Source organism: Macaca nemestrina, chromosome 15, assembly GCF_043159975.1.
Source record: "Macaca nemestrina isolate mMacNem1 chromosome 15, mMacNem.hap1, whole genome shotgun sequence".
Taxonomy (NCBI): domain Eukaryota; kingdom Metazoa; phylum Chordata; class Mammalia; order Primates; family Cercopithecidae; genus Macaca; species Macaca nemestrina.
This window is the reverse complement of record NC_092139.1, coordinates 112,809,424-112,828,377: the sequence shown is the minus strand read 5'-3', so window position 1 is coordinate 112,828,377 and position 18,954 is coordinate 112,809,424. Positions and strand designations below refer to the sequence as shown.

Sequence of the window (18,954 nt, the reverse complement as noted above, 5' to 3'; positions counted from 1 at the left end):
CATCTCTTTTATAGAGTCATTCTTTTTTTTTTTTTTTTTTTTTTTTTGAGGTGGAGTCTGGCTCTGTTGCCCAGACTGGAGTGCAGTGGCATGATCTCGGCTCACTGCAACCTCTGCCTCCCAGGTTCAAGCGATTCTCCTGCCTCAGCCTCCCCAGTAGCTAGGATTACAGGCGTGTGCCACCATGCCTGGATAATTTTTATTAGAGATGGGCTTTTACCACGTTGGCCAGGCTGGTCTCGAACTCCTGACCTCAAGTGATCCGCTCACCTCGGCTTCTCAAAGTGCTGGGATTATAGGCTTGAGCCACCGCGCCCGGCTAGAGTCATTGTTTTTTCATGTTCTCTGCCATTCTGTGGGTAGGTACTTTGAAACTCTGCAAATATCTCCATTCCTCACCAAATTCTCAGTGCATTCATTCATTTTTTATATCTGTATGGATTCTTGGTTTCCTGTTATATTCAATAGATCATAATTTTTTGTGACTATAATTTATTTTTATGTTCAGATTGTCCTAGATTTGGCCAGTGGTCACCTTTCCAAAGCAGCTTCTTGGTTTTTGACGCATCCTTATTGTTTGAGCACTTCCTTCCTCTCTAAAGTCTCTCTCCACATGGCCTCTCATCTTGACCCCAAATTCTGGGTTCAAAGAGGACAGAGTGTCCATCAAGTGTGTGTGGTGTGCGTGTGCGTGTGTGTGTGTGTGCGTGCATGCATACATGAATGCGTGTGTGTGCGCATGTGTGTGTGTGTGCTTGCATGCATACATGAGTGCGTGTGTGTGCGTGCATACGTGCGTGAGTGCGTGTGTGCGCGCGTGCGCGTGTGTGTGTTTAATGCACTGCTGGACCTCTGGCTAAAGCACGTCACATGGTTCAGGCCAGTGTCCAGATGGGCAGGGCCAGAGAGGGACCCAGGTGGCCTGATCCACTGGGGCCACCAGTCCTACATCTTACCACGCCATTGTTGACAGAGGTGTAAATAAAAAGAAAAATTTTTCTCCTGTAAAAACACAAGCCCCCCAAAATTTTACAAATGCCAACTGAAACCCAGCTTCAGCACTGGAGAGAAAATAGGGAGTTGCAGGGAGCTGACAGAGAATGAAATGCTCCAAGCCAAGGTGGCAGCCCCTGTGTAGGCCCCGCTCATTTTTGCTATGTAGGACATAGGACCTAGACCCAGCATTGCCAGATCTTCCGATTTTTTTTTTCAGAGAAACTGAAACTCTTAGAGTTTGAGATGAAATTCAGATATTAAAGTATGGGCTCAAATGTTTAATCCTATGGGAGCCAACAGAGCCCACTGGGGCTGGCATGTGGCTGGCAGGCCACCATTGGCTCCCTCTGGTTGGTGCTTCTGGCACTTCCAGGCAGAGCCAGCCCCACACAGCCCTAGAAGGCTTCTGTTGCAAGGGGGCAGAAATCCCACCCAAGCTGGGTCTGAAATAGAAGGAAAGTTATCGTTCAGTAAACGGTGACTGCAAGGGGCTGGGGCTTTACAGCACAATAGGAATTGGGAATTTTATTTATTTATTTATTTATTTATTTATTTATTTATTTATTTATTTATTTTTGAGATGGAGTTCCACTCTGTCACCCAGACTGGAGTGCAGTGGCGCTCTCGGCTCACTGCAGCCTCCACCTCCCAGGTTCAAGCGATCCTCCTGCATCAGCCTCCTGAGTGGCTGAGATTACAGCCATCTGCCACCACACCTGGCTAACTTTTTTTTTTTTTTTTTTTTTGATAGAGAGATGGGGTTTCACCATGTTGGCCAGGCTGGTCTTGAACTCCTGACCTTAGGTGAGCCGCCTGCCTTGGCCTTAGCCGAGGCCAGCACTTTGGGATTACAGGTATGAGCCACCTCGCCCAGCCAAATTTGTTTTTTTTTTTTCTTTCAGAGGCTGGGGCTGGCTTTGGCTATGCTGATGTCATGGCTCAAGTGACATCCCAGGCCTCAGTTTCTCCATCTCTTTGCTCTGTTTTCTCATTAGCTGGCTTCATTCTCAGACAGACTTTCTCTGTGCAACATGGCAGCTCCCGGCTTCCATGACCCTCAGCACTTGAGTGGCCCAAAGGAGAGAAATTCCCTTTCCCCGAGTGTCCAGCTCTTTCAGGCTGCTGCCTTCCCCTCCCCACCCCATCCGGCACTACATCTGTGCTTTGGGGGCTGCTCAGGAGCCTGCCTGACCTGGGGGAAGCAGGGACATCCGTGCCGAATTACACAGAGCAGGACAGCAGTAGGCACCAACGGAGAGGGGAAGGAATCCGAGCAGGAAGAAGCAACAAGTATCAATCATAGGAGGTGAGACCAGCTTTTCCCTGCAGTCAAGGGATGTGAATATTGAGATTCTAGGTCAGCAAGTGACTTGCTTTAGCTCTTACCTATAGGACAAGAACTCAAGAATCTCTTCTGCTTCTCCACTCTGTGCTCTTTTTCCTGCCTTCCCCAACCCCCATCTTTTTTGAGATAGAGTCTTGCTCTGTTGCTCAGGCTGGAGTGCAGTGGTGCAATCTCAGTTCACTGCAGTCTCGACCTCCCGGGCTCAAGCTATCCTCCCACCTCAGCCTCCTGAGTAGCTGAGACTTCGGGTGCATGCCACCATTCCCAGCAAATCTAAAAAAAATTTTTTTTGTAGAGGCAGGGATCTCATTATGTTGCCCAGGCTGTTCTTGAACTCCTGGGCTCAAGCGATCCTCCTGCCTTGGCCTCTCAAAGCATTGGAATTACAGCCCCTGTGCCTGGCCCCTGCATTTTTTACTAAAATCTCTTGATGTTGTGAAGTTCCAGTCCTGATGGGATTTGGCCATGGCATTCCCCAAGGCATTAGTTTTGTTGCTAGAACTTGGACACATGGTCAGAGTGGAATCTTGAGACTTGTTTTTCTTTGTAAGATCTTATATTACTATTATTACTTTCATATTCATTGTAGAAAATTTTAGAAAATACAAAACCTCATAATCCAGTCTCTGAAAGGTAGCCACGGCCAACAGGTTGGCATATTTCTTTCTTTATAACTGGGTACGCTGGTGCTGTATGTACAATTGTGTACCTGCTTTCTGAACTAAAAATCTCAAGCTCCTCAAGTTGCTAGCTTGATGACTGGCCTGGGACTCCTGAAGTTCCAGCTTCAGGACAGGACAGGCCAGCCCGGGGCTGGATTAACTCTCCCCTGAGGATCCTGGGACTCATCCATGGGGAATGGAGAGAAGGGGGCAAGGAGCCAAGCAGGTCCTGCAGCATTTTCAAACAGCCCAGCCATTGCAACCACAATGGTGCTTCTCTCTAAGGCCACAACCCTGGGACCATGTCAGCTAGCAGGGGGCACAGATGACTTCCCATTTCTGCCCGACTCTATGGCTCCTGATGCTTAGGCTCAGTCTGCAGATGTGAGGGAGGAGGAAGGACACGTGCCTCCTTGCTCTGTCTGCTCTCCTTTTCTCCTTGTGCCAGTCGGTGGCAGATGAGCAGGACATCCACAGTGTCCTTGATGTTTAGGTGCATGACCCCTGACTCCCCACCCCCGCGCCTCGCCATAGAAGGATTTGTGAAGATGGCTTCTGAGTGTTCGACGGCCCTCTAGGCTGACAGCAGTGGGTCCCCCGCGACGGTTCTGGTGCGCATCCAGCCCATTTACGAAACACATGCTGTTTACTCTGAGGCGCTGAGTGGGCCCAGGGGGCTGTTTTCCTCCATTGGGTAAATCCAAGCTTAGAGAAGTTGAGTGCACACCGATTATGCACTCAGCCAACTGAAATGATTTTCTGTTGCGATTACAGTCAATGGTGAAAATCACACACATCACTTTGTAAAGTAAATTATTTTTCACTTGATAGATCCTAATAGCTCTCCAGAGTAGTTAAGGCCTAACCAGTCCCTGGAGAGTTTGAGGAGCTAGGAGGGTGGGAGGCAGCGGGAGACGGAGTGGGTGAGGGGGAGGGGAGAAGGGGAGTCTCATCATTCCAGAAAGCAGGGCACAGGAAGACTGGCATGCACTTTTACTGGAACTCCAGTCCTTAACTACTTCTGTACTTAACGGGCTCGTAAATATCACCGAGCCCTTTTCTGTATTTCTGTGCACAACTTTCTGTTTGACTGATACCCAACTCCCACCTTTTCTGTCAACCCGTTGTCATGCATGTAAAAAACAGAGGAAAGTGCCTGCTGTGAAGGTCGTCATCGTACACAGCTAGCTCCTACTCTGCTTCGAGGCTTAACTCAAGACCCACTTCTTGGCCGGGCGCGGTGGCTCAAGCCTGTAATCCCAGCACTTTGGGAGGCCGAGGCGGGTGGATCACGAGGTCAGGAGATCGAGACTATCCTGGCTAACATGGTGAAACCCCGTCTCTACTAAAAATACAAAAAACTAGCCGGGCGTGGTGGCGGGCGCCTGTAGTCTCAGCTACTTGGGAGGCTGAGGCGGGAGAATGGCGTGAACCCGGGAGGCGGAGCTTGCAGTGAGCCGAGATCACGCCACTGCACTCCAGCCTGGGAGACACAGCGAGACTCCGTCTCAAAAAAAAAAAAAAAAAAAAAAAAAAAAGACCCACTTCTTGGTGAAACATGACCCTCTACACCCCCCTTTCCTCTGAACCCTGATGATGGTGACAATGATGATAATTATGAAAGCAATGCTGATCATGACGATGATGATGACAAACAATACCCATTGGCCACTGTCCATGGATCCAGCACCACCTTCTTCAAGACCCTATTCTAAATCCTTTATTCTTATCAATCAATTTAATAGATGGTGTGTCAAGGGAAGCCAGCTGATGTTATCTCTGTTATATGAATCAGGAAACTGAGGCAGGAGAGGCTGAGTAACCCTCCCCGGTCAATACAGCTAGTCAGATGCAGAGCAAGGATCTGAACTCAGGCCCCAGGCCCTAGCGGGTGAGGCTGCCTCTCTAGGGATCATAGCACTTGGTTTGGCACTTGTACCCCTGCAGGAATTATGAGCTAACTGTCTCCACTGCTAAGCTGCCTCTGAGTCTCAAGGTGAAAGAAACCCTCATCCCCAAAGTGTAGGTAGTAAGCGCTTAACTAACGTGCAGATGGCAAAGGCCCTGGGGGCAGATAGGGAAGTGCTTTCATTTCACAGTAACAGGCCCTCCTTGGACTCCAAATATGTAACGGGAACATTGCGGCCACACCCCAGGTCCTGCTGAACACTGGAAATCTGGAGATATCTGATCGGGAGGAATGGGGTGGACGCACACATCTAAGAGAAGAGGGCAGGGATGGGTGGATAGATTGAGGCCCAGGCTGGGTCACTGGAGGAGACTTGATATGTTCAAAAATTCATTTCGATTCTTCACTCCCCAGACTTGCACCTCTTTCTGTCTTCCTCATCTCAGTAACTGAGCAGCTCCCTCCTTCCACATTCTCAGGACAAAAGCCAAGGGCTTGGGAGTCATCCTTGATCCCTCTTTCTCTCATCCACACCCAAGGCATCAGAAAACCCCATGCCTCCTCCTCTGGCACAGACCCAGAATCAAGCCCTCCTCACCAGCCGCCTCTGCTCCTTTATCAAGCTCCCATCATCTCAGTCTGGGTTTTGACAGTGGCCCCAACTGGCCTTTCTATTTCTTCCTGTGCCCCTGAGTCCATCCTTTCAGAGTAGCCTGGATGACCCTGTGAAATTCAAAGTCTGATCATGCCTTTCCTCTGCCCAGGCCCACCTGAGGCTCTCATGTCACCTGTGGGGAAAGCCACTGTTCTCACAACGGAGAGCAAGGCCCCGCGTGGTCACTCCTGGCCGTCTCTCTGCCCACTCTGTCCTGCCTCACCCCGCCCCAGCACTCAGAGCGGGGCCCCCCTCCAGGGCCTGTGCTCCCCTTCCCCGACACCCAGGGCTCACTCCTTCACTACCTTCACCAATGTCACCAAGTCAGAAAGCTCTTTCCTTCTGTCCCTATTTAAACGAACAGCACACATCAGCCAGCTACCCCTTGTGGGCAAAGGCAGGGCCACTTCTGAGGTCCTCCCTCAAATTTCCATTGTGTGACCTGGTGGGGGATGGGAGGAGTCTTTGCACCGAAGACGTCCCAACTTTGCCCCCTTTGCCCATCAGCCATTTGCCATCACCCTCAAACAGCTCAGCTTCAGGGATCCGGGCGAGTAAGGGGAGGGGCCTCCCTCAACACAGACAAGGAGCAGCTAGAGACGGGGTCTCTGTGCCATCGTTCCCGGCTCCCTTTTCCCTTTGGGGGAAGAGGCTACAGGAATACTTCAGCTTTTCTCTCCCCTGGGGCAGATGGCAGAGGAGCACCCAGGGTCTCCTTTCCGTATAGGGGGAGGGCTCTAGGTGCCTGCCATGCCTCCCTTGTCTCAGATGAGGTGTCCAGCACTCAGATTGTTGTAAAGTTTTTTGTTTTTGAGACAGAGTCTTACTCTGTCACCCAGGCTGGAATGCAGTGGTGTGATCTTGGCTCACTGCAACCTCTGCTTCCCAGGTTCAAGCAATTCTCCTGCCTTAGCCTCCTGAGTAGCTGAGATTACAGGTGCCCACCATCATACCCGGCTAATTTTTGCATTTTTAGTGGAGACAGGGTTTCACCATTTGGCCAAGCTGGTCTCAAACTCCTGCCCTCAGGTGATTCACCTGCCTCGGCCTCCCAAAGTGCTGGGATTACAGGTGTGAGCCACCTTGCCTGGCCAGAGTGTTGTAAACTTTTGTTTTGTATGAGCAAAGTTGTCTTTACTAAACAGATTTGATAGTTAAAAATAAAATAAAATAACAGCCCCCTCCCTCTGTTTTTCTCTACAGCAGGTATCACCAGCTGCCATGCGAGGCATTTACTTGATTTGTTGGTTGTTGTTGTTGGTCTGTAGGCTCTGCCAGGTCAGGGAGTTTTGTCTGTTTGGTTTGATGTCAGATTTCCAGTGCCCAGAATGGTCCTTGGTATGTCGTGGTGTCAGTGTTTGCCGGTGGAGGGGTAAATGAATGAGTGAAAAACAAACGACCATCCCATTCTGGGGCGTGACCCTCAATTCAGTCTGACTTGGCACTTTGGACCTTACACCTAACTCTTCCTCTTTTTAGATCGTGATAAAATATACCTGACATAAAATTCACCATTTTAAGCAGTTTAAAGTGTACAGTTCAGTGACATGAGTACATTCACATTGATGGGCAACCATCACCACCATCCATCTCCAGAGCTTTTCCATCTTTCCAGACTGAAGCTTGGTACCCAGGAAACACTAACTTCCTGTAATCCTCTCCTTCCCCAGCCCCTGGTAAACCTCAATGCTACATTCTGTCTCTACGAATTTGACTATTCTAGGTACTTCATGTCTTAGTGTGTTTTGTGCTGCTATAACATATAACAGAATAGCACAGATTGGGTAATTTATAAAGAACATAAATTTGGCTGCGTGTCGTGGCTCACACCTGTAATCTCAGCACTTTGGGAGGCTGTTGGATCACCTGAGGTCAGGAGTTTGAGACCAGCCTGGTCAACATGGTGAAACACTGTCTCTACTAAAAACAAAAAAATAAAAATAAAAAATAAAAAAAATTAGCCGGGTGTGGTGGCATGAGTAATCCCAGCTACTCAGGAGACTGAGGCAGGAGAATCGCTTGAACCCAGGAGGCGAAGGTTGAAGTGAGCCGAGACTATGCCATTGCACTCCAGCCTGGGCAACAAGAGTGAAAGAACATAAATTTATATCCTCACAGTTATGGAGGCTGGGAAGTCCAAGATCAAGGTGTTGGCATCTGGCAAACGCTTTTTGTTTTAGTCCATTTTCACACTGCTAGTAAAGACATATCCAGCCGGGCGTGGTGGCTCATGCCTATAATCCCAGCACTTTGGGAGGCTGAGATGGGCGGATTATCTGAGGTCGGAAGTTCGAGACCAGTCTGACAAACGTGGAGAAACCCCATCTCTACTAAAAATACAAAAGTAGCTGGGCATGGTGGAGCATGCCTGTAATCCCAGCTACTCAGGAAGGCTGAGGCAGGAGAATCGCTTAAACCCAGGAGATGGAGGTTGCAGTGAGCCAAGATCATGCCATGGTGCTCTAGCCTGGGCAACAAGAGTGAAACTCAGCCTCAAAAAAAAAAAAAAATAAATAAAGACATATCCAAGACTGTGAAATTTATACAGGAAAGATGTTTAACGGACTCACAGTTCCACATGGCTGGGGAGACCTCACAATCAGGGCGTAAGGCAAGAAGGAGCACGTCACATCTTACCGGGATGGCAGCAGGCAAAGAGAGAGCTTGTGCAGGGAAACTCCCCCCTATAAAACCATCAGATCTCATGAGGCTTATTCACTGTCACAAGAAGAGCAGGAAAGACCCACCCCATGATTCAATGACCTCCCACTGGGTCCCTCCCACAACACATGGGAACTGTGGGAGCTACAATTCAAGACGAGATTTGAGTGGGGACACAGTCAAACCATATCACCTTCTTTCTGTGTCATCTCATGGCAGAAGGTGGAAAGGTGAGAGAGAGAGAGACAGAAGGAGAGAGAGAGAGAGAGCAAGTTGGACTCATCCTTTTATAAGAAACCCACTCCAGGCCAGGCGTGGTGACTCATGCCTGCAATCCCAGCACTTTGGGAGGCCGAGACGGGCAGATCACAAGGTCAGGAGATCGAGACCATCCTGGCTAACATGGTGAAACCCCATCTCTACTAAAAATACAAAAACTTAGCCGGGCGAGGTGGCGGGCGCCTGTAGTCCCAGCTACTGGGGAGGCTGAGGCAAGAGAATGACGTGAACCCGGGAGGCGGAGCTTGCAGTGAGCCGAGATCGCACCACTGCACCCCAGCCTGGGCAACAGAGCGAGACACCATCTCAAAAAACAAAGAAAAAAAAGAAACCCACTCCCACAATAACGACATTATCCATTCATGAATATCTTCACGAATGTATTTGTGAGGGGCGGGGACCTCATGTTCTAATCACCTCCCATTAGGCAGGCCCACCTTCCAACACTGCTGCATTGGGGATTATATGCTTTTTGGGAAACACATTGAAACCACAGCACCTTATGCAAGTAAAATCACACAGTGTTTGTCCTTTCATGACTGGCTTATTTCACTTAGCGTAATGTCCTCTGGGTTTGCCCATGTCAAAGCAAGGGTGAGAATTTCCCTCCTTTTTAAGGCTGGATAATATTCTGTTGTGTGGATAGACCTCATTTTGTTCACCCATTCATCTGTAGATGGAGCTACGGTTGCTTCCAGCTTTTGGCTACTGTGAAGAGTGCTGCTCTAAACATGGATATGCAAATATCTGTTGGAGTCCCTGCTTTCAATTCTTTGGGGTATTTACCAAAGTGGGATTGCTGGATTACATGGTAATTCTGTGTTTAATATTTTTGAGGAATCACCACACCTAACTCTTTCTCAGTAAAATACTTTGTTTTAATGTGAATTCCTACCTTTCAAGTCCCACCTCCTTGGTGACAATTCTCTGACCATCTCTATTCCCTGGAACCTTTTATCTGAGGACTCTCTTCCATGTCCTGCTGCCTCCCAGCCATCTCCAAGGCTCCATTGGTGTGGATTTGTGACAGTTTTGTCCTTTTTGACTGCGAAAAGCTCTGGTGGCCTCTCTCCCTGTCACTAGATGGCGCTGGAGAGTAGTTCGGGTTTGCTTCCTCCTGGAGAAAACCCTCTTGTTTTCTTCTAGGCTGGGGTAGTGATTCCTCATGCCAGGCTGGGTGGGACTGCTTTTCAGCAATCCCTGCCTGGGTCACATTGCCTTAAAACTTGGCCGTGGCTTGGGTTTCTGTGTCTTTGGTTAGGGAAGCCTCCTCTAGCCTCTCTGAAAGAAGTAACAGTACTGGGAAAACATTGGTACATTGGAAAGAACATTGGATGGGGTGCCACAAGGACCTCCATCTGAGTCCTTGTTCATCGAGAACTCTGTGTGACTTGAACAAGCCATTTGGGCTCTCCCAGCCTCAGTTTCTCTACTTGTAAAACCACGGTGTTGGATGAGTCAATGACTCTCACTTCTGCCAGGCCATGAGACTCCCCAGGGGGAAAGAATATCAACGTGGGCTGAATCAGAAGCTCCAGGCAAATTTCAGAGCTCCTCAGGTGATTCTCATACAGCGTGGTGGGGAATCCCTGGGTTCGATGGGCCCTGAGATCCCTTCTTGCTGTACAAGGCTCTGTGCCTTCCCAGCTGCGTGACATGGAGCAAGTAACTCCTTTAAGCTCCTGTTTTTTCATCTTATAAAATGGGAATAATAATGGCACCTATCACCACTTGGGGTGTGGGGATCAGAGGCGAGGTGAGCATAGTGTCTTACACGTGCCCGGCACAGCCAGCGCTCAGAGGGCAGTGGATCTTCTAATTCCTAGATCGGCTCTTCTCAGGACATAGGCGGCAGGGGTGCAGCAAAATCACCTGGAGAGTTTTTCTCCAGACACCTGCCTGGGGATCCACATCCTGAACTTCCAAATCACTGGAACTCATTCGAATTAGAGGGCCTGGGTAGATCCAGGCTCTAAGTTCTTTGAAACAGCACCCAACACCTCAGCACACTGCCTGACACTCATGAGATGCTTAACACGTTAGGTTAAACAGGTCGTTTCACTAAGGGAAGCTTCTAGAAGAAAGTGTCCCTAGAGGCTGGGCACAGTGGCTCTTGCCTGTAATCCCAGCACTTTCGGAGGCCAAGGTGGGCAGATCGCCTGAGGTCAGGAGTTTGAGACCAGCCTGACCAGCATGTTGAAACCCCGTCTCTACTACAAATACAAAAAAAATTAGCCAGGCATGGTGGCAGATGCCTGTAATCTCAGCTACTCAGGAGGCTAAGGCAGGAGAATTGCTTGAACCCGGGAGGCAGAGGTTGCAGGGAGCAGAGATGGTGCCATTGCACTCTGGCCTGGGTGACAACAGTGAGACTCTGTCTCAAAAAAAAAAAAAGTGTCCCTAGAGCTGAGTTTTGAAGGCCAACGAGGAGTTAGCAAAGCAAAGATGGGTGGAGAGAGTTTTCTCACTAGACAGAGGGAACAGTGAGTCAGATGAGAGGCTGAGGCAGCAGGGACTGAGTTTATCCACTCACGTGTCTTTCAGACTGCTGACCCTGCACCAGGTTCTGGGCAGAGAGCAAGGTGGGTGCGTTCCCTGCCCCTGCGGAGCTTGCATTCCAGTGGGGAAGCTGTGGGACATGAGACCCAAAGCCATATACAGAGAACGCAGAAGTCTGAGCTCTGTCCTGAGAGTTCTGAAGAACCTAGGCAGGGGCTTGCCAGGGTTGCGTGGCTTTGCCAGAAGCTCATGGTCCCAGTGGATGTTAGATTGGAGCCATGAGGGTAGCGGGGGGAGAGGGAGGAAGGAGATCTGTGGGGAGGTCACCCGGGTAATCTAGGGAAGGATTGCTGGGGCAGTGGTGGCGAATGGAAGGGGCAAGGGGCTCAGTGACTGCATATGTCTGGTGAGGAGAAGGTGGAGGAGGAGGGGGGGGAAGGGAGGGAGGAGGAGGAGGGGGAAGGGAGAGGAGGAGGAGGGGGAGGGGAGGGGGGAAGGAGGAGGAATACTGTGGATCCCACTCAAGCCAACTAGTATGGGGCTTGTCATCCTGCCCCGAAGGCGGTTCTTTTCCAGCCTTTTTGTCTTGGTGAACTGCTTCGTCAGCCAGCTAGGTGCCCTGGCTTGAAGCCCACCACACCCTCCCTTATCTGCTCCTGGCCAGTCTGTCCCCAGCTCTGTGAGAACTCGGTATCCTCACCTCTCCCATCCATCCCTCCCATTGGGATTGCCTTGGTGCAAAGTCTCCATCATCTCTTCCCTAGACGAGTTCAACAGCTGGTCTCCTAATCACAACCCCACTACTCCCCCCAATCCATGTTCTAGAAGGAACTTTTCTTAACTGTAAATTCTCATTATCTACGAGAAAAACCAACTCTATGCTCGTCTGCAAGGAAGGCCCAGGTGGCCCTGCAATATCCACCCTTCTGCCTGTCCTGCCCCGGCCCTGGCTGCACCTGCCTGCGCTTAGGGTGGGAGGACCCAAGGCCTTAGACTGTCCTCGGGGAACTGAATGTCCAAGTTATCGACTGCTCACAAACAACCCTACAACTCAGCAGCTCTAAACAGCTGTTCTTTTCTCGTGAGTCTATGGCTCAGCCAGGTGGTTCGTCCGTTTATGGCTGGGTTCTCTCATCAGTCTGTGGTCAGCTGCAGGTTGAGCAGGTGGCTTTGCCTAACTTGGCTGGTCTCTTTCATGCCTCTGGAGCCTAGACTGGGACAACTGGGCCGATTTGGCCCTGTTCCGTGGGGTCTCTCATTCCCCAACTGTGTGACTTTGGACAGCTCCCATAACCTCTCTGAGCCTCAGAGTGAATAATGATGTCCATCTCGTGGTTAGCCAGGCTTGTTCCATGGAGGTGGCAGGGTTCTGGCAGGCTTGGAACAGACACATGGTCACTTCTTCAACATTCTTTTTTTTTCTTTTCTTTTTTTTTTTTTTTTTTGAGACGGAGTCTCGCTTTGTTGCCCAGGCTGGAGTACCGTGGCCGGATCTCAGCTCACTGCAAGCTCCGCCTCCCGGGTTTATGCCATTCTCCTGCCTCAGCCTCCCAAGTAGCTGGGACTACAGGCGCCGCCACCGTGCCCGGCTAGTTTTTTGTATTTTTTAGTGGAGACGGGGTTTCACCGTGTTAGCCAGGATGGTCTCGATCTCCTGACCTCGTGATCTGCCCGTCTCGGCCTCCCAAAGTGCAGAGATTACAGGCTTGAGCCACCGCGCCTGGCCACTTCTTCAACATTCTATTGGCTAAAACAAGTCGTATGACCTACCTAGGGCAGTGTGGCAAACGGACTGTACCTCTCAGTGGGAGGACGGCAATGTCCCATTGCAGAGGGAAGGGTGAAGAAATGGGGCATTTCTGCCAAACACCCCACTGAGGAATCTGAGAAGGGCTGTCACTTTCTCTCCTGTCTGATTCTTTCCAAAGCCACTGTTAAGAATTATAGAGGCAAATACAGTGAGTCGATTCATAAAACAAAAGATCATCATCGTTTCTGGGAAGAAGTTTTTGCAGTCATGACTGAGTCACTGCTGCCTGTGCAGGGGGGCCGGAGGGAACAGCTTACAGCCCCCCAGAGCCAAGCACATGGCTCTGTTTTAATCTCACACCATGCACAGCTGTCTGTGCCACTGCTCCTTTTTATTGAGCCAGTGGGTTGGAAAGGGAGGTTGGTGCCAATGTGACTAACAATTCTAAATTCTGTATGTGAGAGTCATGGAGAATAAAGAGCAAGGCATCACTGTCAAAGTTTTGAAGAGCATCACTTTGGGTATTGCTATTGACTTTAGTGCCTCTACCATGTGAAGTCTGGCCTTGTGCCAGGCAGGGCTGAGCTCTATGTGAACAGTATTTACTCCTACACAATCTCCTGAGATGGGCATTAGTGTTTGTTCTGAGGCTCACAGAAGTCATGAGACTTGTCCAAAGCCACACAGCTGAAATGCAGAACTCTTGTCTGACCCCAAAGACAGTTTCTTTAACTTCCAGTGGAATGCAGTTTTGTCTCACCCCGGGTGCTGGACAGAGATCCATCTATTTGCTCAGACTACAATGTCAAATCAGTGGATGGGTTAATAGTGTTGGGCATCTATAATGTGACAGGTCCTATTTGAGGCCACAGAGAGACTAAGCTCTCAGAACAGGACATGCCTTCAAGAGGCCAACATTCTAGGTAGGGGGAGAAAATAAATGATTGGATGAAGCAGTTAACACAGACATTGATCCTGCTGTAAGGACAGTGAAACTAGGTCTGTGACAGGTGAGCGCTCTCCGGGTGGTCCAGCTGGTGCAACCTGTGAAGGCTTCTTGGAGGCGGTGACAAGGCCACTGAAACTGAGGACTGACCACGAGGCAGCAGCACAGCATGGCAGGCTGCAGTGGCCAGGACCGGGCTTGCCTTCCTGGCTCCCTGACAACGTGGCTCAGCACCCTCCGCTTCCCTCCTGCTGTTTCCTCTTGGTCTCCTTTGCTCTCAGTCCCACCCTGTCCCTAATTTCCATCATCTGAAATGGCACTGCCACTCATGCAGAAGCACAAGACCTTGGGGACCATCTTTCCCTCATCCCTGGGATTTTTTTTTTTTTTTTTTGAGACAGGGTCTCACTGTCACGCATGGTGGAGTGCAGTGCACTGGTGCAACCTCGACTCACTGCAACCTCTGCCTCCTGGGCTCAAGCCATTCTCCTTTCTCAGCCTCTCCAAGTAGTTGGGACTCCAAGTGCATGCCACCATTCCCAGCTAATTTTTGTATTTTTAGTAAAGAGGGGGTTTCACCATGTTGCTCAGGCTCGTCTGGAACTCCTGAGCTCAGGCGATCCACCTGCCTCAGCCTCCCAAAGTGCTAGGATCACCAGCATGAGTCATGGCGCCCCACCCCCCTCATCCCTGGAATCTAATCCATTGAGTCCACCCCGATCCCTGACTCCCTTCACTTCTCCCTAAACTCTGCCTCTGTCTCTGTCCAAACTGCCTTCATCTCTCACCCGGGTCTCTATACCTGACTCCTCTCCCAGGCTCTGCCCATGCCCTCCTGGGGCCCTCTTTGAGGCATGAACGGAATCACGTCACGCTCCTGCTTAACCCTCCTGTGACTTCCCTCTCACTTAGGATAAAACCCGTGCAGCCTCCATCCCTCCCCCCAGCTAGTTCCCCGAGCTCACCCTACTCCACTGTTCTCAAGGTGTATCTGTCTGTCCCTCAAACACGCCGAGCTGCCCCCTCCCTTGGCCTCTGCACCTGCTGTGCCCTCTCCCCAGCATGCCCTTTCCCCAGATGGTGCCTTTCAACGCTGCTCCTCAGAGAGGACTTTCCCGGCCTCCAAGCCAAAGCTTCCCCACCCTTGCTCTCCCTCACACCTGTTTGAGTTTCTTCCCGGCTCCATTGCCCACTGAGGTGTGTTGTTGGCATCCTCACCCACCCCCTCACTCTCTGTTAAACGAATAGCTCCAGGAGAGCAGGCCCTGTTCATGCTGTGCCCAGATGCACCCCTGCCAGTCATGGCCGTTCTCTGATTATTTGTTGAAAGAAAAAGCAATGGACAGCAGTTTTCTCATCTGTGGAATGAGGAGTGTGTCCTGGAAGTAGTAAAATGTCATCTAAATGTTAGTTAATACAATTAACCTGCCTTGTGTGAGACTGTTCCATACTCAAAGAAGGACAGGTGGCACTGTCGCCCAGCGGTTAAGATTCCAAGCACATGAGCTCACAGACCTGGCTGAGTCTCCACTTCATCTATCACAAGAGGTCTGGTGACGTTGGTCTGGCCATTTAACCTCTCTAAGCCTCATATGAAAAAGTAGAGATGGGGCAGGGCATGTTGGCTCATGCCTGTAATGCCAGCACTTTGGGAGGCCGAGGCGAGTGGATTACTTGAGGTCAAGAGTTCGAGACCAGCCTGCCCAATATGGTGAAAACCCATCATATTGGTGGGCGCCTGTAATCCCAGCTACTGAGGAGGCTGAGGCAGGAGAATCACTCGAATGCAGGAAGTGGAGATTGCAGTGAGCTGAGATCATGCCACTGCACTGCATCCTGGGCGACAAGAGCGAAACTCCATCTCAAAAACAAATAAATAAATAAATTACCAGGTATGGTGGCACATGCGTGTAATCTCAGCTACTTGGGAGGCTGAGGTGGAAGGATCACTTGAGCCCAGGAGGTCGAGGCTGCAGTGAACTGTGTTTGCGACACTGCACTCAACCTGGGCCACAGAGCAAGACCCAGTCTCAAAAAAAAAAAAAAAGTAGAGACAATAACAGTTATTTACGGAGTTGTTTTCGGAATTGAATGAGCAAATGTGTCTAAAGCACTTGGCATAGTCCTTGGCACATGGTACTCTCTTAAAATGCTAGAGCTAGTATTATTTCATTAAGATGCTAGAGCTAGTATTATTTCATTAAGATGCTAGAGCTAGTATTATTTCATTAAGATGCTAGAGCTAGTATTATTTCATTATTGTTTTGATGATGATGATGATGATGGTTTGGGTCTAGAAAGGCAGCAAAGCTGAGGCGCCACCATGAGGTGGTGGCATTTGATCTTAACCTTGGACAACTGGATGGATCAGAAGGCTATTTCATTATCAGAATAGTAATGCTGCTGTCAGTTGTCTGGTATCCACCAAAGGCCAGAAGCAGGGAGGTCGTATCACCATCTTACAGTCAAATAAATGGAGACTTGGAGTGTTTAATTAATTTGCCCAGTGGCAGAACAGGGACCGTCCTTGGGCCCATGCTCTTCCCACATGTGAACATTTTCTGTTTGGTGATTTGCCTCCCTCCAGACTGGAAGCTGTCAGAGGCAAGGCTGGCCCACACCATTGATTGCACGACTGGTGTCCACATATACCCACTGCCTGTGTGCTGAGCTGAAGAACTGGGCCCCCCGGAGCTTCATCACTGGCCACATCACTCCGAGGCTCTGTTTCTCCATCTGTCAAATGATCATGATGACATCTACCCCCCAGAGTGGCTGTGAGAATAAAGTCAGATCATGAGTATGAAGATGGCTAGTACAGTGTGTATGTGTGTGTGTGTGTGTGTGTGTGTGTGTGTGTGTGAGAGAGAGAGAGAGAGAGAGAAGAGTGGAGGAGAGAGAAAAACTGGGGCAAGCCTGGACTGTGGAGGGCCAGGTGCCGTGAGCCTCCAGCACTTTGCACTTGAGCCTGTAGGCAACGAGGAGTCACCACAGTTTTTAGAATTGAGATATAGCATACACACTGTAAAGTGCATAACGTGACCCACTTTTAAATTGACATGTTGATGACTTTTTACCTATGTGTTCACCCATCTAATCATCATCAGCTCACGATGTAGAACATTTCCAGCACCTAGAAAGATTGTTTCTCCTCTTTCCCCATCAGCCACCCTCCCCACAAAACGCAGCCGCTCTTCTGACCACTGTCATCATCGACTGCTTTGGCTTGTTTTGTACTTTCTGCAAATGGACTCATGCTGCCTGCTGCCTTCTGGGCTGCCCTCTGCCCTTTTTATTTTGTTTTTGTTTTTGTTTTTTTAGACAGAGTTTTGCTCATTTTGGCCAGGCTGGAGGGCAATGGCACAATCTTGGCTCACTGCAACCTCTGCCTCCCAGGCTCAAGCGATTCTCCTGCCTCAGCCTCCTGAGTAGCTGGGATTACAGGTGCCCGCCACCATGCCTGGCTAATTTTTTGAGTTTTTAGTAGAGACAGGGTTTCACTATGTTGGCCAGGCTGGTCTCAAGCTTCTGACCTCAGGTGATCCACCTGCCTTGGCCTCCCATGGTGCTGGAATTACAGGCGTGAGCCACAGCACCCGGCCTGAGCTGCCTTTTTTTGCTCGTCATGACATCTGGGAGAACCATCCAGTTTTTTGCATGTAGCAGTTGACCATTCTTTTGTATTTCTGCATAATGTTCCATTACATAGATGTATCACACTTTGTTTTTCCATCGATAGGCATCGAGTTTCTTTTCTTGGCTATTATAAACAAAACTGCTGTGAACATACTTGTGTCCGTCTTTTTGTGGACATATGTGCTCAATTCTCTTGTGGAAAAACACCCGAGTGGAATTGCTGGGTCACAGGCTAGGCATATGTTCAGCTTTCGTAGATATTTTCAAACGCTTTTCCGAAGTGGTTGAACTGCTTTTTTGCTCCCGCCAGCAGTATTTGAGAGTCCCAGGGGGTGACAGAGCAAGTCTCTAGCAGCTCCTGGGCGTGGATTTGGGGATTAGAAATGGAGACAGACAGTGGTGGTCTGCATGGGGGACTGGCACATGGGGACCGCCCCGAGGGTGGCCCCATTGGCTTTGCTGAAAGCCTCCCAGGACCATGCTTACAGAAACCTGAAACCCGTGGATGCTTCTCCCACCACAGTCAGAGCCCCACCTGCCCCAAGGTGACAAATACCCAGTCACACCCCGGGAAATTCTGCTTCCAGAGGTCTGGGGTGCGGATGTAGCGTCAGATACTGAAGAAGCAATGCATGTGGTTTTGTGCACAACTGCAGGGCTCTGACGCCAGTTAAACCCGTGGGCCGCCAGCCCCGCTCCATCCTCTCTCTGTGCCAATGGAGAACTGGGAACTTGCTCAGCCTCTCCCTCCCCAGTCCAGGAGTGCGGTGGGTGGGCTTGGGTTGCCTGATGACCTTGGGTCTGCCCGCCTCAGTCTCCCCTGGCTCCACACTCCCAGCTTCCCTCGGGATCACCTGCTCCTACGCCCCATTTTTCACTGCTCCCATTTTTCACACGAGGAGGCTGAGGCTTGGAGGTGGAGCTTGTCCCACTACCCCGCTGGTCCAGGGCAGAGCTGGACCGGAGCTTGTAAGCTGGAGGCCTTCTGCTTCCTTGCGTGGGGCTTGTCCCTGTACCCCCTGCTTTGATGGGAAGGTGAGTTCTGCCCTGTACTCTCTCTGCCTTCTCTGCTCCTGGTGATGTGGGAGCCCCTGGGGTCACCGTGTGGCTTCAGCCTCTCAGACTGACCAGTCCAGGCTGTGGCCACGAATTGACTTGAGTGAGACTCAGAGGGACTGGAGAAGGGCTCCAGAGCTAACTGGGGCAGGGGAGACTGTTGACCTAGGTGGGAGGGCGGGAGGGGCTTCCTTGGAGCTGGGATGCCCCCACCCCTCGGTCCACCGTCTGTGCCTGGGACGGGGGCCAGTGGAGCAGCTTCTCAGGCGGCTCTGTCAGCTCTTTCCTCCGCAGGAAACCACGCTGCAGCGATTGTTAATCCCCACTCATGTGAAGGAGACAAATTAAAATCACCGTCGGCCTGCACAAGTGGCTGGAGCCAAGAACACAGCAGCGCGGGGCATTTTCAGATGGCTGTGAGGGGAGACGGGACAACGGCACAGACAGTGGACCTGGAAGGGGCCTTCTGAGCATCTCGTCCAGGCTCACTGCAACCTCTGCCTCCCAGGCTCAAGCGATTCTCTCTGGGATGCCTCCCAGATTCAAGCGACGTCATCAAG

The 18,954-nt window shown here is 50.5% G+C and overlaps 1 long non-coding RNA gene across 2 annotated transcripts in view; it reads left to right on the top strand.

Annotated features, from left to right (window-relative positions):
* The window catches only part of LOC105464293 (uncharacterized), a 68,277-nt gene extending 51,790 nt beyond the window's left edge, over positions 1 to 16,487 (top strand). For both annotated transcript variants that reach the window (XR_011614459.1, XR_011614460.1), the window contains exon 8: positions 16,290 to 16,487. This is a non-coding gene — a long non-coding RNA (uncharacterized lncRNA). The remainder of the gene's footprint in view (positions 1 to 16,289) is intronic.
* Positions 16,488 to 18,954: the final 2,467 nt, after the last annotated feature.